This window comes from Podarcis bocagei (assembly GCF_964188305.1).
Source record: "Podarcis bocagei genome assembly, chromosome: W".
In the NCBI taxonomy this organism is placed as follows: Eukaryota; Metazoa; Chordata; class Lepidosauria; order Squamata; family Lacertidae; genus Podarcis; species Podarcis bocagei.
In genome coordinates, this window is record NC_138131.1 from 77,480,807 (window position 1) to 77,501,051 (window position 20,245).

The following is a 20,245-nucleotide window of genomic DNA, read 5'->3' on the forward strand; positions in this document are numbered from 1 at the left end:
TTCGGGAAGGGTTTGACGAATAGTTTCGTTAAGGGCAACTATTTTCCCCACTGGCAGGCGGGCGGATTGAGCTGCTGTGTCAAGCTCTATGCCCAGGCAAGTAAGATGCGTTGAGGGTCCGCCTTATCTGCTGTGAGGGGAACTCCCAGCTCCTGGGCCAAAGCTGAGAAGGCCTCCAGAAGGGAGGCACATTCGCCAGTATTGGGTTTCCCAATGAGTAGAAAGTCACCGAGGTAACGTGTCGCCCCAGGTGAGTTGGTTCTGTAGCGCAAGGCCCAGTCCTTCTGTAGCGCAAGTGCTAAATGTCTCAAAGGCCGAGCCAGCTGCAGAACAACCAATCGGCAAAGCCTTGACAATGTAATATTTCCCTTGAAATTTGAATCCCAGCAAATGAGAGTCATTGGGATGAACTGGCAATAGACAGAAGGCTGACTATGTCACATTTTGTCAAGAGTGCCTCGTAACCAAAATTCCGGATAAGTCTTAGTGCCCGATCAAAGAATTCAATCAAAGAATGCGGAGAGGAGGGAGCTGGTGGGGGGGGCACCCGGATATGAACCAGGGACCTCTTGATGTGCAGTCAAATGCTCTACCACTGAGCTATACCCCCTTATTGTTGTTGTTATCATTCTATTATTATTTATCTGTTATTTATTTATCTATTTATTGTTATTATTATTTATTATTGTTGTTATTTATTAAAATCTAGTCCAGTATCATTTGTTCAATCACTTACCACTGTAAGTAGAATTAATTACTGATACTATCAATTGTCTACCGTAACTGACGATGATATGAAATAATTATTCATTATAGGGGATTGATCGGAAAAAACGCTGCTCATAATCATCAATGAACGATCTAAATGCATTTAGGCAGTGTGAAATATGTTTGGGGTTATTATCCCATCCATGTGGCACCCCCGATGAATTACGGCTATTGGCACCCATGCAGCCTGAGGTGTGAGTTGATTCCGTTGCAGAGCGCTTCCTCTTAGGCGCCAAGGATAACATGCTAAAGCTACTGCCACAAACACGTGCCACCGCTTACAAGCGGTTGTACAGGGACGTGTTATTGATTCTGAAACAAATATACTAACTAATGATTGCTTTACTTAAAATAACCAATGATTCTCAAGCATTCAGTTAAATGTTTAATTGTTTATCCCATTAGTATGTGCTTGCGTGTGTTATTTATTACTCTCTCTATATATATTAATATTTATTATTATTATTTATTCTTTTTTTTTAATTTTTCTTAAAAATAAGATGCTTCCTACTTCATATTATAATATCTCATTCAATCCCCTGCAATGCAGAATATACCGGGCTCCCATACGGGGATCAAACCAGCAACCTTAGCATTATCGGCCCCATGCTCTAACCAGTTGAGCTATCCAGGCTCTCTAGAATTGCGTGGGACCCCGAGGGTCATTTAGTCCAACCCCTTGCAAAGCAGGAATATATAATTGTTCCATACAGGGATCAAACCTGCAACCTTGGTGTTATTGTCACCACGCTCTAACCAACTGAGGGTTCCGAAATATATGTAAATTATTTATTACTAATGAATTTTATTTTATTTATTTATTTTTATGTTATTTGTTTATTTATATATTTATCTATGGATTTGTTTAATTAATTAATCAATTTAATCTTGGTATGTGACATCATTCCACTTATTCTCTTTTATTATTATTAATGTATATTTATCATTATTTATTTATTTATTATAATAATTTTTCAAAAAAATAAATAAATAAATTGCATCCACTTATTTTATTTATTATTAGTAGTATTTTATTCTATTATTTATCTATTCATTTTTATTTATTTATTTATTTGTTGTTGTTGTCATTATTCTATTATTTATTGTTATTGTTATTTATTACAATCTATTCCAGTATTATTTGTTCAAATAATTACCACTGTAAGTAGAATTAATTGATGATGCCATTAATTGTCCACCATAACTAATGATGATATGAAATAATTATTCTTCACTTGACTGTTTGGTTTGTATTTGCCTATAAATTTATTTATTTGCCACCAAGCAAAGGGCCAGGCAGATAGACACAGCTAAATAACACACAAGCATATAGGGATGGAACAATGGGCGGCCCCCACACTGCAATCAAATGGAAATGTCCCTTTAACTAACAATTTGAAAAACATAAGGTTATGCTGGAGGCCCCAGCAGAAGGAAAATGCTGCCAAAGACAATGTATCCTTGATTGGCCATCCGCCAGGTACCTGAATCAACAATGTACCACGAACTGCCTGTCTTTAAGCGACAATGTATCCTGCCTGGTAGTTATTATTATTAATTTTATTTATTTATTTTGTTAATTATTATTATTATTATTTTACATTATTATTATTTTATTTATTTATTTATTTATTTATTTAATCAGTAAATATATTGCTAATTCTCAATAAATTATTACAATGTAATTAAAGTTACTATAAAGCCGCTATCAATTTACACTAGCTATTGCTACTGGTTAATTAGCACCCTATTGTGTCCAATAAACTGGTCAAATTCAGATTTTATTCAAGCATCTCAAATCAGTTAAAATAATATAAAATTAATGTAATCCCCAGTTAGTAAAATCTCAAGCCTCTTAAATTAGTCTCTAATCAATTACTGAATATGTTGGTGCAAAACGAATGGATTGATCAAATTACCTGATTGATATTTTAAATTAGATGTAAATAACATGTTGCAGATATTAATTAGCAAATTGAGACCACCGCTGACCACTAGATATTAGATAGTAAGGAACCTGCCTCCCTCAGGGGGCCTGCTTCAATTAACCTGCAATATATCTGGCAAACTGAATTTCAAGAACTGCTAATACTATCAGCAATTATATTGAGGTGACTCAATTGCTGTGAGCAATGGGCGGAGACGACTGCAGGTAAAGCAGCCCGCAAGGGAGTGGCAGTAAAGGTGTTACTAGAACAACAAACGAGAACTGGTTCTGCAGCTAAAGCATAAGCTGCCTTCTGTAATACCAGGAGGCTGTTAATTGCCCAGCTATTCGGTGCTTAAGGGAAAACAAAGCAACCCTGGCCGGTGATCAAAGGACAATGTGAGGGGAAGGGAAGTGGGGGTGTGACTGCGTCTCCCAAGTAAAACAAATGCTGAAAGCAGCTAATATAACGATAACTGCCAGGCAAATAAAATCGCGTTCAACTAAGTAGTTCTTTGGATAGCACGTTCAACTAACAAAGACTTTGGAGTAAGCTGAACAGAATTACCCTGGGGATGCAGCTGCAGTATAGCTGCACACTCTTAAACCAAGCAGGGGGGGGGATTGCAAGTCCGGTGCACAGGAAAAGTTTTAAAACTAAAGGGGATAAAGAAACACCCAGCGATAGCTTTTATTACTATGGGGCAACAGCGGGAAAGAAACACCAGGCCGACCCAGAAATACTATCCGTTTTTAAACCAGGGGGGGGGGTTAGGAGTGAGGGAGCTCGGAGCACCAGGAAGGGTTTAAGGCAGTGTTTCCCAACCTTTTTTGGGCAAAGGCACACTTGTTTCATGAAAAAAATCTCGAGGCACACCACCATTACAGCCCCGTGACGTCAGTGCTCAGCGTCACTCCGGGAGGGACATGAATTGCTAGCAAATTACATAATCACCTCCTTGAGGGCTGGCTCATCTTCTCCGAAGGCAGAATCCCATTAATTAACAGCACAGACTCACACCATTGCCAAGACGAGGGGGGAAAACCTCAGTCATGCACAGTCATGCACATGTGGGGGCTAAATGAGGACGAAGACCGGGCAGAGAGCAGGGTTCAAATCACCCCACCTGGCCAGGACAATCCCTGGGTGCTCCCGTGGGCCACTTGCCTGACCCACCTCGCAGGGCTGTTGTTGCGAGGTTAACACGGGGAGAACCACGCGCGCCCCCGGGAGCTCCTTGGAGGAGAAAGCGGGCGATGAATGCAATGCACGAAATATATGAGAGGCGACCAGGTTTTGCAGGTGAGGGGCCCCCGCCAGCCTCCGCTTCCAACACCCGGCGCAACGACGCCGAAGTTTCCCCCCGGGCTCAGCTCGGGGAGCAGCGCTGCTCCCCCCCGGCTCCCCTTCGCCCTCCCGGCTCTCTCTGCCACCCACTGGGGACCCCCCTCACCTGCCAAGTCCGGAGCGCCGGTGGAAGTTGCATGCATGCATGCAGGGCGCCGCGTTGCCATTGCATTGCACTGCACTCCATGCAACACCTGCACGCATGCATTGCCTTGCACGCCCGCCAAGGGGTCTCCCCGCGGTCCGATGCGTCCCCTCCGGCGCGGATGCAGCATTGCAAAAATAAACACCCCCCCGACGCAGCCCTACCTGGGGGGCAGCCTCCGCCTCCGCCGCTCCGCCTCCGCGGGGATCCCTGGGCTCCATCCTGCCACCCGATCTCCGTGGGGGTGCAGGCAGGCTGTGCGGGGTCTGCGCGGAAGAGCCCCTGCCCGCCCGCCGCCGCTGTGCTCATTCCATGGCCGGGAGAAGAGCGCTTCAAACAAAACGCCCGGCCCGCCAGGCCACGCTGGGAAACGTAGTTCGCGCACCCCGCGCGGGCGCGGAGCCCAAGGGCGAGGGGACTACGGATCCCGGCAGCCCCCGCGCCGGGGACGGAGGGGGAGAGGCTGGGTGCAGGGATGGAGGGACGGGTGGGCGAGCGAGTGAGTGAGTGGCAGCCGCCAAGCCTTGGCCGAGAGCCAGGAAGGGCCTCCCCGGAGGAGGAGGAGGAGGGAGGCGCAGAGCGGGAGGGAGGGAGGGAACCCCAGGGGTCATCTAGTGACGGCGTCCCAATCGAAAATTTGACTTTTTTAAAAAAAAATCTTTCGAATTTTTTAATTTTTCCCGCGGCACACCAGGCAACATCTCGCGGTACACTAGTGTGCCGCGGAACAGTGGTTGGGAAACACTGGTTTAAGGTAAAGCAATAAGCAGCAAGATGGGACAATAGCAAAATTGGGGCAATGCAGTCGTCTGAAAGAAGTTTTTAAATGGAGCTGCCGCCCCCTGAAATCGCAGAGGCGTGGGGGAGCAACACCAAAGGGAGAAGGCAACACGTGGGGAGAGGGGGAGGAAGGGCTCCAAGCCAAAACACAGAGCCTGCTAGAGAAGGACACAAAGCCAGCTAGCGAAGGGGGAGGGGGGGAGCTGAAATAATAATAAACTGCTGGAAAAGCCCTCACAGGAATTCACAGCAATACGGCAGTTTTTAAAATGCACCAGCAAATCTATGCAGTTTTAAAATGCACCAGCAAATCAAACAGAAATAGTAAGCACTCATAGATTTAAAGTCGGAGAAGCACAGCACACCCATACACAGAGTAAAGGCTTCGGGATCAGAGTTGAAATTAGGAACAATTAGGAGGTATTTGGAGAAAAGTAAAGAGGGAATTAAAGGTGGAATTAAAGTAAAGGTAAGGTGAAAGCAAAGGGGGGTTTACAGGCTTCCCTTTCTCAGAAGTCCTCTTCCAAGTTAGCTCCACGTGGTGCAGGAACACTGAAGAGAGAGTATCCTCCTGACTCGCACAGGACGACGAAGAGAAATGAGGCTGGGGAGAGGCTGGCACTGCAGCATAAAGGCTGCTGGACACGCCCCCCCATGGCACCTGGTTGGGCGGCCACCGGGGGGGGGGCGTGAGTGCCAGCCAGGTGAGCTGGAGGCAGGGGGCAACGCCCCCTGCTAGGAGCGGTGTTCAGGCTCCCGCCCACAACCACTCCCCTCTCTTTCAGGGAGGAGAGTCTTTACTTACATCCTTTGATTTCAGCCGGTCTACTCTGAATATAACTTGCTTTGATATGACCTTACGTATCCATCTTCCTTGGCTGGCAATCACTGGACTGGGTGTCTGCTAAAGAACTCTGCTACAGAGCTGGATTCATGGGCGCAGGGCAGTGACAAAGGCTGATCTTTTAATACCGGAAGTTGTCAGAGGCAAGGGGACTCAAGTATGCAGAAAGGTGGTACCCCCACCTACCTATATGGTGGCAGATCCACATCCAAATGGCTCGCACTTTCTCCAGGTCACTGTGGGCTTTTTGGAGCAAGACACTCACCAGGTTTTTCACGCTATTCCTGACATTCACCTGTTTCAGAGAAGGTAAATAGACTTGGAAGCAGTTAATATGGACGAGGGGGTACCAGTTCCTTTCTTCTACCTAAGTCCATTTGTTTAAAGAAATTTTAGGGTGCAATCCTGCGTGCACTTACAAGAGTGTCTCTTGCTGAATTCACTGGGATTGCACAGTTAGTCGATTAAGTGTATGTGTTTTACTTGATTGATCAAAGAATTTATTATACTTGCCAAAAATGTACCCTTGGGGGGGAAGTTGTTCTGAAGGGAGACACATGATTAACCTTTCCTTTTTCCAGGGTTCACAGGCATGTTATTTCTACAATCTTCACGCCCCCGCAGGCGATGTGCCACGCCCCCGGGACACACGCCAGCCACGCCCCTGCCTGCTCTCTGCCCCTGGTGCCAGAGCATGCAGCTTCGCCACTGCCCATTGCACCTTTGGGTGGGTGGAAGTACAACTGGGGGGCATTCTGGGGGGCAGGGAGGGACCAAGGCAACCCTGGATCCTGAGCCGGCCCTACTGTTGTCACTTGACAGCACTGGGGGAAACCCAGGGCTGATTACTGCACCAGTATATTAATTTTATGCCAGTTTAATTCTGGTGAGCCCCCCCAGAGATTCCTGGGAGTTGTGGTTTGGCAAGGGCACTGAGAATTTTCTGTTAATGACTGCTAGCCTTGTTCACAGAAGTACAGTACTCGGAGTTCCCCGAGGAGAGGAAATAACTACCAAATCAATTTCAGTGTGTAGTATAAATACGATCGAAAGTGAATTGTGAAAGAGAGAGGAGTCGTTCAAACCCTTTCATATTGCCTATGATTGCTAGCTCTCCTCCAAATTGACTTTGGAGCTATCTCCTGAATTTTTAAAGCAAAGCAATGCTGCAAAATAACTAAATATGGGTGTATATACATGCATTTAATTCACGCACGCACAGAGAGAGAAAGAGAATCCTGTGGTTTGTTAAGGGTTCTAGGATTTGTAGCTCTGTGAGGGGAAAACTACAGCTCCCATAGTTCTTTTGGGGAGTTGGTGTTCTTTAAAGCATGGTGTGTGCAGCGCATGTGAATAGGTGCTCCACCATGTTAGTTTTCTGGAAAACAGGAGCAGGGTCTTGTGACTCATGATGTTCCCAGTTCGGACCTTCCATCTGAACAGAAGTAATTGCCTCCTATCAGGACAGGACACTTGAAAGCACTCTCAAATTCCAAATGCACCTTAAAAACCTCAGCATCCTAGCAAATTCCTTGCTGCATATATCACAATAAGAGACAGCATACCTTCTGTGCATAGGCATCCAGTTCCTTAAACTTTGCCAAGTCTATTTGTATTGATTTCTGATTGGATTTATCCCATGGATAATCTAGGAACAAAAATGGAAAAGTCATTCTTGAAACAGTGGGGAAAGGGAGGGGGAGCAAAGGATGACCTATGATGTGATTTAAAGGGTTGGAATACAGGGAACCAATAGGGAATAGAGATAGGGAGCCTTTTCTGCTTCTCCCCAAGGGAAATACAGCAGCAGGGAGTAGACCAACGTTGCTCTGCTTAAAAGGACACAGACAGAAGGAAGGAGAGGGAGAATGCTGAACCAGGTAGGATTTTGATCTGATCTTGCAAGACCATTTTGAGTACAGTACACAAGGCGTATGGCATGGTTTGCACTTCCCACTGGAAGAGCTGGTACCTCCTTAGAGAAGCCCTCTTCGCACCAAACATCTGGCTTTGATAGGAATCCCTTAACCCCGGCTGCAAATTTCACTGCATCCGCCTGCAATATGCATTCAACAGAACGCCAACTGCCAGCTCATTTCAGGAACTATAATGGTAGCATAACAAGAACACAAACAGGGCTGCTTGAGGTGAGGGAGAAAATGTACCCACCCACCCACATGCCACATATTGAAGCTCCAGCCTTAGAGGAAAAAAATATAGTGCAGCTTTCCCCCCCAGCCAGAACTCACTGGAACTGAGTTCTGGCACCTCTCAGGTTGGTGCCATTGCCATTGTAAAAGAACAAGGGAAGCGTTCGTGGTGAGTTCTGGCACCTCTTTTTCTAGAAAAATAACACTGAGCGCAGTTAATTTTTACCATTCAAGCCTTGTTCCCAGGATATCCCAAGAGGTGGGTGCAGAGATGTAGCTGGGGGGGGAGGGGGGCACTGGGCGCCACACCACAGGGGGCAGCACTTCCCGCGGGGCCAGAAGCGCGCCCGAGCCACGCATCTCTCCTGGGAGTGACGTGGTGGCTTGGGCCCCTGAGGGGCTAGCTACGCCACTGGGTGGTTGAGTGACGGGCTCATAAAATGATTTCCTAAGATACGCAGCACTACTAAGTAGTATTAATATATACAGCAGGTGTAGGGGATCTTTGGCCCTCCAGATGCTGGGGAACTACAGCTCCCATAATCCCTGGCCATGCTTGCTGGGACTAACAGGTGTTGTCCCCCAACAACATCTGGAGGGCCAAAGGTTCCCTGCAGCTGACACAGAGGATCCAGATCAATAGCCATACATAAGCTTCTATTTACCATACAGATCTTCTTCCTGAGGCAGCATTGATGCTTGTACTCCTCCCATCTTGAAAGCCTACTTGAAAGGCGCTCCTTGGAGGAACAGTTAAGTGCTTCGAGCCAGGAATGAAATGCCCAACTGGAGGGATGAGGGAAGAGCATGGCTTGATCTGGGTTTATCAAACCCTTGCTTGGAGACCTTGGCATTAGGAGACGAGTAGCAGGAAGAGCATCCATGAAGTCAAAACAAAGGGGGAAAGCATAAGCTGTTTGAGCAAACCAGCGCTGGAGTGTGTCAAAGTTCCCTGCGTGGGGAAGCGCAGATACAGAAGGTGTCCCCATTGCTCATTTCCTCTCCCCTCCTGTGGTTTCCAGCAACTGGTATTCAGAAGCATTTCTGCCTCCAGCTGTGAAGGCAGAGCATAGCCATCAATGCTAGTAGCCATTGATAGCCCTCTCCTCCAAGGACGTGTCTAATGCTCTTTTAAAGCCATCGATGTTTCGAGGCCTTCACTGTCTCTTGTGGGAACAAGTTCCATAGTTTAACTATGTGCTCCATGAAAAAGAATATATATTTAGTAATTAGATGCTTTTTTTAGGTTAGCTATCAGGCGCATCAGCCTTGTTAGAATTTCTATTTCGCTGCCAGGCCCCCACCCTATTTCTTGAAGCATCTAGATAGAAGCTTGTGCCAGCTTCCTCAGGTTGGCTCTCTCCAGCTAGGCTGAATAGGTGGGAAACTTTTGGACTCCGTGTGCCAGATCCTTATTGGGATCTGTATCTTGGGTCAAAATCCCTTTCACTACCAACAAAGAGGCATCAGGCCTAAAAGGGAGGATGGAAAGAGCCTAATATCACTACAGTCTTGGAGAGTCTCCCCCTTTTAGGACTGCAGTGAGATCAGGCGTAAAGGAAGGAGGGGAAGCCTTTGGGAGCCCCCACCTCTCTCTTGAAGAGCTCAGCAAGCTTGGGCTTCACAGGGAAGGGAAGAAACCTCTCCCTCCTTTTTTAGTGCTCAGAAGGATCTGAAGGGATGGGCAATTCTACTTAGTACTAAGTATTGGCTCGTCAAAGAGCTCTCTGCCAGGAGTGCCATGGCTCAGCCCAACTGAATGGGATGTTCTGCGCTGATATGAAGGGGGAGCCATCCTGCTTAGCAATGGGTCCCTGGTTTCTGCATTTCTTCAGAGGATCCTGACAACTATTCAGCCTAGCTGGAGAGACCTGAGGAAGCTGGCACAAGCTTCTATCTAGATGCTTCAAGAAATAGGGTGGGGGCCTGGCAGCGAAAGAGAAATTCTAACAAGGCTGATGCGCCTGATAGCTAACCTAAAAAAAGCATCTAATTACTAAATATATATTCTTTTTCATGGAGCACATAGTTAAACTATGGAACTTGTTCCCACAAGAGACAGTGAAGGCCTCGAAACATCGATGGCTTTAAAAGAGCATTAGACACGTCCTTGGAGGAGAGGGCTATCAATGGCTACTAGCATTGATGGCTATGCTCTGCCTTCACAGCTGGAGGCAGAAATGCTTCTGAATACCAGTTGCTGGAAACCACAGGAGGGGAGAGGAAATGAGCAATGGGGACACCTTCTGTATCTGCGCTTCCCCACGCAGGGAACTTTGGCACACTCCAGCACTGGTTTGCTCAAACAGCTTATGCTTTCCCCCTTTGTTTTGACTTCATGGATGCTCTTCCTGCTACTCGTCTCCTAATGCCAAGGTCTCCAAGCAAGGGTTTGATAAACCCAGATCAAGCCATGCTCTTCCCTCATCCCTCCAGTTGGGCATTTCATTCCTGGCTCGAAGCACTTAACTGTTCCTGCAAGGAGCGCCTTTCAAGTAGGCTTTCAAGATGGGAGGAGTACAAGCATCAATGCTGCCTCAGGAAGAAGATCTGTATGGTAAATAGAAGCTTATGTATGGCTATTGATCTGGATCCTCTGTGTCAGCTGCAGGGAACCTTTGGCCCTCCAGATGTTGTTGGGTGACAACACCTGTTAGTCCCAGCAAGCATGGCCAGGGATTATGGGAGCTGTAGTTCCCCAGCATCTGGAGGGCCAAAGATCCCCTACACCTGCTGTATATATTAATACTACTTAGTAGTGCTGCGTATCTTAGGAAATCATTTTATGAGCCCGTCACTCAACCACCCAGTGGCGTAGCTAGCCCCTCAGGGGCCCAAGCCACCACGTCACTCCCAGGAGAGATGCGTGGCTCGGGCGCGCTTCTGGCCCCGCGGGAAGTGCTGCCCCCTGTGGTGTGGCGCCCAGTGCCCCCCTCCCCCCCCCAGCTACATCTCTGCACCCACCTCTTGGGATATCCTGGGAACAAGGCTTGAATGGTAAAAATTAACTGCGCTCAGTGTTATTTTTCTAGAAAAAGAGGTGCCAGAACTCACCACGAACGCTTCCCTTGTTCTTTTACAATGGCAATGGCACCAACCTGAGAGGTGCCAGAACTCAGTTCCAGTGAGTTCTGGCTGGGGGGGAAAGCTGCACTATATTTTTTTCCTCTAAGGCTGGAGCTTCAATATGTGGCATGTGGGTGGGTGGGTACAATTTCTCCCTCACCTCAAGCAGCCCTGTTTGTGTTCTTGTTATGCTACCATTATAGTTCCTGAAATGAGCTGGCAGTTGGCGTTCTGTTGAATGCATATTGCAGGCGGATGCAGTGAAATTTGCAGCCGGGGTTAAGGGATTCCTATCAAAGCCAGATGTTTGGTGCGAAGAGGGCTTCTCTAAGGAGGTACCAGCTCTTCCAGTGGGAAGTGCAAACCATGCCATACGCCTTGTGTACTGTACTCAAAATGGTCTTGCAAGATCAGATCAAAATCCTACCTGGTTCAGCATTCTCCCTCTCCTTCCTTCTGTCTGTGTCCTTTTAAGCAGAGCAGCGTTGGTCTACTCCCTGCTGCTGTATTTCCCTTGGGGAGAAGCAGAAAAGGCTCCCTATCTCTATTCCCTATTGGTTCCCTGTATTCCAACCCTTTAAATCACATCATAGGTCATCCTTTGCTCCCCCTCCCTTTCCCCACTGTTTCAAGAATGACTTTTCCATTTTTGTTCCTAGATTATCCATGGGATAAATCCAATCAGAAATCAATACAAATAGACTTGGCAAAGTTTAAGGAACTGGATGCCTATGCACAGAAGGTATGCTGTCTCTTATTGTGATATATGCAGCAAGGAATTTGCTAGGATGCTGAGGTTTTTAAGGTGCATTTGGAATTTGAGAGTGCTTTCAAGTGTCCTGTCCTGATAGGAGGCAATTACTTCTGTTCAGATGGAAGGTCCGAACTGGGAACATCATGAGTCACAAGACCCTGCTCCTGTTTTCCAGAAAACTAACATGGTGGAGCACCTATTCACATGCGCTGCACACACCATGCTTTAAAGAACACCAACTCCCCAAAAGAACTATGGGAGCTGTAGTTTTCCCCTCACAGAGCTACAAATTTTAGAACCCTTAACAAACCACAGGATTCTCTTTCTCTCTCTGTGCGTGCGTGAATTAAATGCATGTATATACACCCATATTTAGTTATTTTGCAGCATTGCTTTGCTTTAAAAATTCAGGAGATAGCTCCAAAGTCAATTTGGAGGAGAGCTAGCAATCATAGGCAATATGAAAGGGTTTGAACGACTCCTCTCTCTTTCACAATTCACTTTCGATCGTATTTATACTACACACTGAAATTGATTTGGTAGTTATTTCCTCTCCTCGGGGAACTCCGAGTACTATACTTCTGTGAACAAGGCTAGCAGTCATTAACAGAAAATTCTCAGTGCCCTTGCCAAACCACAACTCCCAGGAATCTCTGGGGGGGCTCACCAGAATTAAACTGGCATAAAATTAATATACTGGTGCAGTAATCAGCCCTGGGTTTCCCCCAGTGCTGTCAAGTGACAACAGTAGGGCCGGCTCAGGATCCAGGGTTGCCTTGGTCCCTCCCTGCCCCCCAGAATGCCCCCCAGTTGTACTTCCACCCACCCAAAGGTGCAATGGGCAGTGGCGAAGCTGCATGCTCTGGCACCAGGGGCAGAGAGCAGGCAGGGGCGTGGCTGGCGTGTGTCCCGGGGGCGTGGCACATCGCCTGCGGGGGCGTGAAGATTGTAGAAATAACATGCCTGTGAACCCTGGAAAAAGGAAAGGTTAATCATGCGTCTCCCTTCAGAACAACTTCCCCCCAAGGGTACATTTTTGGCAAGTATAATAAATTCTTTGATCAATCAAGTAAAACACATACACTTAATCGACTAACTGTGCAATCCCAGTGAATTCAGACACTCTTGTAAGTGCACGCAGGATTGCACCCTAAAATTTCTTTAAACAAGTGGACTTAGGTAGAAGAAAGGAACTGGTACCCCCTCGTCCATATTAACTGCTTCCAAGTCTATTTACCTTCTGTGAAACAGGTGAATGTCAGGAATAGCGTGAAAAACCTGGTGAGTATCTTGCTCCAAAAAGCCCACAGTGACCTGGAGAAAGTGCGAGCCATTTGGATGTGGATCTGCCACCATATAGGTAGGTGGGGGTACCATCTTTCTGCATACTTGAGTCCCCTTGCCTCTGACAACTTCCGGTATTAAAAGATCAGCCTTTGTCACTGCCCTGCGCCCATGAATCCAGCTCTGTAGCAGAGTTCTTTAGCAGACACCCAGTCCAGTGATTGCCAGCCAAGGAAGATGGATACGTAAGGTCATATCAAAGCAAGTTATATTCAGAGTAGACCGGCTGAAATCAAAGGATGTAAGTAACTCATGGACATTAAATTTAGTGGGTCTACTCCGAGCATGGCTTCTTTGCAGCTGTCTCGGGCATTTTCACCATTTCATAGCCAGTCATGTCAGCTCCATTTGCACAAAGGATTCTGGATTGTAACCTGTGTGGATCAGTGATTTGGTGTTTGGCTCACACAGAACTTGACTGGGATCTCTGTTCAGCCACGAATCTCAGAAGGGATCAGGAGGTGCTCACTGATAACAGAAATCACTGGGTTAAAGCTCACTGAAAGTGCCGCGGTAGCATTATTATCAATTTACGATGGGGTTGAAGGTTTGCAGGCTATGAAGGACTCGCTCACAAATTTATTGAAAGCTGCACGAATTATGATAGCTAGCAAGTGGAAGGGCAAGCAGAATATAAAATGGAAAAATGGTATGAAGAGGTGTGGGAGATATAGCTATTAATGATAAATGAACATGTGCCATTAAGGTAAGACGGGGAATATGCAGGAGGAATGATTTTGAGGAGATATGGAGGGTGTCTGTAGAATTTGTACTGTTACAACGGAAAGGGGTCAAACTATCGCTAGAGGTGTTGAAATTTTGGGAGGTTGGATAGTTACAATGGAATGGTCTCGCTGGTGGGGTGCACATTTTTATTCTTATTTATTTATTCTTATTACCTTGTCAAAATAAAGTAAAGGTCGCAGCACGGGAGGAGAGGAGGTGTCTCCCGACTCCTAACCCTTGCACCAGTGTGCATTTTTATTTGGCAACAAGACCCTGGGTCTGCACAAAGCAGATTTACGAGTGCTTCCAGACTTTCTCTTTTGAGGTGCGATTCAATCACATATGGGCAAATCCATGTTGTGCAATCAAAACTTCATTTGGAGCTCTTGCAAGACAAGCCACCCCACCCCCCAATCAGATTTTGGCAACCAGGAAAGATATCGAGAAACACGATGGAAAGTGTTGCAAAGTGTTGCCACCCCACAAGCAAATCAGAATGGGTGCTCATTGTCTTTATTTCTACAGAATATGATGTGGAAGGCTGCTATAACCTGGACAAGGTGTCATTTAAACCAGCTGATGTCCTTCAGTCAGGAAAGGCTATTTGCGGTGGATATGCTCGACTCTTTCAAGAAATGTGCAGGTAACTTCTGTTGGCTCCAGCCATCGTGGCAAGTGGTTGTTACTTGGCTGTAGCGATAGGAGATCTGGAGAGCCACAGGTTCCCCACCCCTTACCCTAGGCAGCTATCTCCATGCTTAGGCGTGATCAACTCGCACGTGACAGCCCTCGGAAATAAGTAAATCAATAGATTCTAAGCAGAAAATGGCAGGAGAGAGCTGGAGAGTCCTCATGGCTCATGAGGAGACCCTCCCCAGAACCCAAAGAGGACTTCAGTGGGAGCGGAGGAAGCCCCAAAGAGAACGGAGGCACAGTGGGGCTTTGTTTAGGCTGCTCAGCCTCCCCACCTAGTAGCTGACACACGTCACAGCATGGCAGCTGCTGTTGCTTTTCCACAGGTCCTCCAGCCAGCTCCAGAGCTTCACCTCTAGTTGAAAAGAGTGTTGTGGGGAGAGAGAGCTGGAGAGCAGGAAAAAATGAGCTTTTTTTAGTGTGTGCTCCCTACTTACACAGGGACACGGGTGGCACTGTGGTCTAAACCACTGGGCCTCTTGGGCTTGCCGATCAGAAGGTCGGCGGTTCAAATCCCCACGACGGGGTGAGTTTGAAAACATGCCAAAAAGTGCAAGTAGATAAATAGGTACCGCTCGGGCGGGAAGGTAAACGGTGTTTCCGTGCGCTGCTCTGGTTTCGGTGTTCTGTTGCGCCAGAGGCGGCTTTGTCAGGCTGGCCACATGACCTGGAAAAACTGTCTGCGGACAAACGCCGGCTCCCTCGGCCTGTAAAGTGAGATGAGTGCCGCCACCCCAGAGTTGTCTGTGACTGGACTTAACTTTCAGGGGTCCTTTACCTTTACCCTACTTACACAATTTTTGCTTATGTGCATGGGGTTCCGGAACATGACCCACCATGTAAGTGGAGGAATGCCCACACTGTGAATGATCCTGAAGCAAACTTGCATATATAGGGCTGCATTGAATTGAGTAGGTCCACTGGAATCCATAGACTTAAAAATTACTTGAATTTAATGGGTCTCTTCCCTGTGTGACTTAGTTCCTCATCCATACTTAGCTTTGCTCTGTGCTTTATAGGCACAGTTCCTGGCTTTCCAGGTCCGTGTCCAAATGTTGTTGTTGTTGTTTCATCCCAGGAAAACTTGTGTTTTCCTGCCAAATTGGAGCAAATGAGAATCTGTGGAGAACCTGATTGCTGTTTTCTCTGATCCAGCAAAATGAAGGACGGCCAATCCAGCCTATCAAAGCGGTGAAAGCAACCACTTGTCCTCTTGGTAGCAACACTGTTCCTGAATACCTTCCTTCCCCTCTCAGTATTGCAGGGATACAGTGCCAGTATTTGATAGGCAGCTGCAGCGTAAAGGGGAAGAGCGACCATGCCTGGAATGCTGTCCGCATTGATGGAAGGTGGCATCTCTTAGACTGCACCTGGGGAAGTGGCTCTGTGAATACTGCTTTTAGCAAGTTCACTTTCAGGTACGCTGTTAGGCAGACCAGGCAGAGCGTGGGACACACTGAGGGGATAGCAGAAGAAGAAGAGTTTGGATTTGATATCCCGCTTTCTCACTACCCTAAGGAGTCTCAAAGCGGCCAACAATCTCCTTTCCCTTCCTCCCCCACAACAGTGGGGCTGAGAGACTTCAGAGAAGTGTGACTAGCCCAAGGTCACCCAGCAGCTGCAGGTGGAGGAGCAGGGAAGCGAACCCAGTTCTCTTAACCACTACACCACACTGGCTCTCACAGTTAACTTCATTTGCTTTCAGGCGGTTTTGTTTTGCTTGGACCACTTGTCAGAGTTTGCAATTTGATGGCCGCAGGGCTGATTAATGTAAGCAAGTGCAATAAGAATGCTGCAGCTAGGTTGGTGACTGGGAGCGGCCGCCGAGACCCTATAACACCGGCCCTGAAAGACCTACACTGGCTCCCAGTACATTTCCAAGCACAATTCAAAGTGTTGGTGCTGACCTCTAAAGCCCTAAATGGCCTCGGCCCAGTATACCTGAAGGAGTGTCTCCACCCCCATCCTTCAGCCTGAGGTCCAGCTCTGAGGGCCTTCTGGCAGTTCCCTCACTGTGAGAAGTGAGGTTACAGGGAACCAGGCCTTCTCAGTAGTGGCGCCCGCCCTGTGGAACGCCCTCCCATCAGATGTCAAGGAAATACAATAACTATCTGACTTTTAGAAGACATCTGAAGGCAGCCCTGTTTAGGGAAGTTTTTCATGTTTGAAGTGTTATTCCGTGCAGAGTGGCTGTGGAGGCCCGGCCAGATGGGCGGGGGTATAAGTAATATTTCATCATCATCATCATCATCATCATCATCATCATCATCATCATCATTATTATTATTATTATTATTATTATTATTATTATTATTATTATGCCATGGGCATGGAGTGTCCTGATGGCAGGGATAGATACCATCTATTCATCCTCTTTGAACAGTTCTGGAGTGTTGTGCTTATTCCGGGCTACATGTGTAAAATCTGGGGATTCTGGAGGCTGGATTGTTGCAACACAGCAGCTTCCTCAACCAGATGCCGTCCAGCTGCTCTGGATCACCACTCTGTTTGCCTGTCTGGCCCTGGTGCTGATTTAGGCATTATTATGAAATACTAGACTATTGCGCCTTCTCCTTTTGCAGGTACGATGAGTTTTACTTCCTTACTCACCCCGCTCTGTTTATTAAGAAGCACTTCCCTGAGGACCCCAAGTGGCAGCTTCTGAAACAGACGGTGACACTGGAGCATCGGCATGATCTGACTTAAATGCAGAAGGACTGACCGTCGCAGTCATAAGAACATCAACCACTGAAAATGGGTAAAGTCAATTAGAAGCATCTGTCTTGTTCCCTTTGATATCACAGTTACATCCACAATCAGCCTCATGTACAAGCTGTTACTGCAGTGTATATAACAGGGATGGAGAACCAGAGGCCCTTTCAGAGGTCCTGCACTACAACTTATCCAGAATGCGGCAGCTAGACTGGTGACTGGGAGTGGCCGCCCAGACCACAGAACTTGAAAGACCTACATTGGCTCCCAGTCCATTTCCGAGCACAATTCAAAGTGTTGGTGCTGACCTTGAAAGCCGCCTAAACGGCCTCGGTCCAGTAGACCTGAAGGAGAGTCTCCACCCCCATCGTTCTGCCCGGACACCGAGGTCCAGCGCCGAGGGCCTTTTGGCGGTTCCCTCACTGCGAGATGCCAAGTTACAGGGAACCAGGCAGAGGGCCTTCTCGGTAGTGGCTCCCGTCCTGTGGAACGCCCTCCCATCAGATGTCAAAGGAATAAACAACTATCTGATGTTTAGGGAAGTTTTTTAATGACTGATGTTTTAATGTATTTTTAAGCTCCTGTTGGAAGCCGTCCAGAGTGGCTGGGGAGACCTGGCTGGGCGGGCGGGCCGGGTATAAGTAATAAATGATGATGATGATGATGATGATGATGTCCCATCATCCCTGACTATCATGTGGTTGATGGGACATAAGAATTCAGCAACATCTGGAGGAAATCAGATTGGGGAAGGCTGGTTTAGCACACCACCCCAGACTCTCAGCTGTGGTTAACGTTATAAAGTTATAGAGTTATTATAGAGTTGGAAGGGACCACAAGTGTCATTTTGCCTAACCCCCAGCAATGCAGGATTATTATTTTTGCCCCGTGTGAGGCTCCAACCCACGACCCTGAGATTAAGAGTTTAAACAAGCTAGCTGGATGAGCCATGGTTTAAAGATGGCTTATCAAACCAATCAACCAGGGTTAACAATAAGCATAGTTCATCAGGTTTGGGTGAGGCAACAAGCTGTGGTTAAGCCTAACGAGGATGTACCGTAGTTTCCAAACTCTTCACCGCTTGTGTAGAGGGAGGAGGGGGGGAATGTGTGAGCCCAAGGCTTGCTTTGGCTCATTCCCAGCATACTAAACCATGGTTTCACTTGACATCTGAACTGGGTCTGTAAGTATTCCATGCTCTACCTTAGATACCTTTGTTTGCCCCTATTGCTGATTTAGATAGTGTTGCTAAATACTGCACTATTGACCTCTCTTTTTCAGGTACCATGTGATTTACTTCCTCAACCACCCTGTTCTGATTATTAGCACTTCCCAGATGATCCCAAATGGCAGCTTCTGAAGCAGACTTCTGCACCTGCAGCAGCTTGAATGGAACCCGCCTACCGTGTAATTTGATATCCTTCAAGGACAGTCACTTGTCTCGGGCATCACTGCTAAACTGACCACGGTTTTGATGCACAGGGTTTTTAGCTTGACACAAAGTTTTTAAAAATGGAAAACATATATAATATATATAACATGATATTTGTTTCAATGAGCTAAAATCGATTGCAGTAGCTATTTACAAATTTACAGTATAACTAAGAAATCGGGGAGGTGTTCCAGGATTTCTTTTTAAAGGCCGTATCCAAAAATGAGTAAAGTGGGAAACCCTAGATTGATTTTGAAAAGCAGATAATGAAAGGGTACAATTAATGTTTAGGCATAAACTTGTTCATATAAAAATGTGTTGGATCCCGCCCCCCATCCTTTACAGTACAGCAACACAAATCATTAGCATTTTATCCACCATATTCTTGAGACACCCTAATGTGGTCCTATCCATTCACTTAAAGTAGTAGCAGATGTTTTTTATATATAGCAAACAGTAAATAAAAAGAGTACAATCCATAAATTGGTGCAAGCTTTTGGGGCTTGCCTTTGATTTCCCAGTGTGTTTGTAAATGCAATAAAGTTTCACTGTTCTCCGCCAAATGTGTCCTTGTGGTTTGTTCCTCTTGCTTGATTCAGTTGTTTAATATGTGGCAATCTAATAAATTTACAGTCGTATCTTGGCTCCCGAACGCCTTGCAAGTCGAACGTTTTGGCTCCCAAAAGCTGCAAGCCAGGAAGTGAGTGTTCCGGTTTGCGAACGTTATTTGGAACCCGAACGTCCAACGCGGCCTACGAGGCTTCCGATTGGAAGCCACGCCTTGGTTCCCAAACATTTTGGAAAACGAACGGACTTCCAGAACAGATTCCGTTCGACTTCCGAGGTACGACTGTACCTACAGCATAATCACATCTTACGCGCAGAGGCATATCTAGGGGTTCTCTATGTAGAGGTGAAGGGGGTAAGGTCCTGAAAACTGCTGCTACTTAGGGGTCTAAAACAGATACATTTTTACTTAGCTTTAACACACTTACAACTGTTATTTTATAGTGCAGAGCAACAGGGACAGAAGGAACCATGAGAGAAGCGATGACTGGCTTCACGGTTTTCCCCACATAATGGTTTTTTACACGGCACGCGCACACATTGTGATTAATATTATGGCACTGTTACCACGCTGTGGACTTCAAACTTATTTCCTCACCCCAAATGTATTGATACATTGCCCAGCCTTAAAGTATGTGTGTGTGCTCTATGCGACTGCTGGTGCTGCTGCTCGCGTGAGTGTTGGGAGGACCGCTCCCTTTTCTGCCAACTCCATCTGGCCTAGGGGGCGGGGCCTGCACTCATCGCCACAGCATAAGAGGCCTGGGAGAGGCCTCCGGGACACGACTGCTGGTGCTGCTGCTCGCGTGAGTGTTGGGAGGACCGCTCCCTTTTCTGCCAACTCCATCCGGCCTAGGGGGCGGGGCCTGCACTCATCGCCACAGCATAAGAGGTCTGGGAGAGGCCTCCGGGACACGACTGCTGGTGCTGCTGCTTGCGTGAGTGTTGGGAGGACCGCTCCCTTTCTGCCAACTCCATCCGGCCTAGGG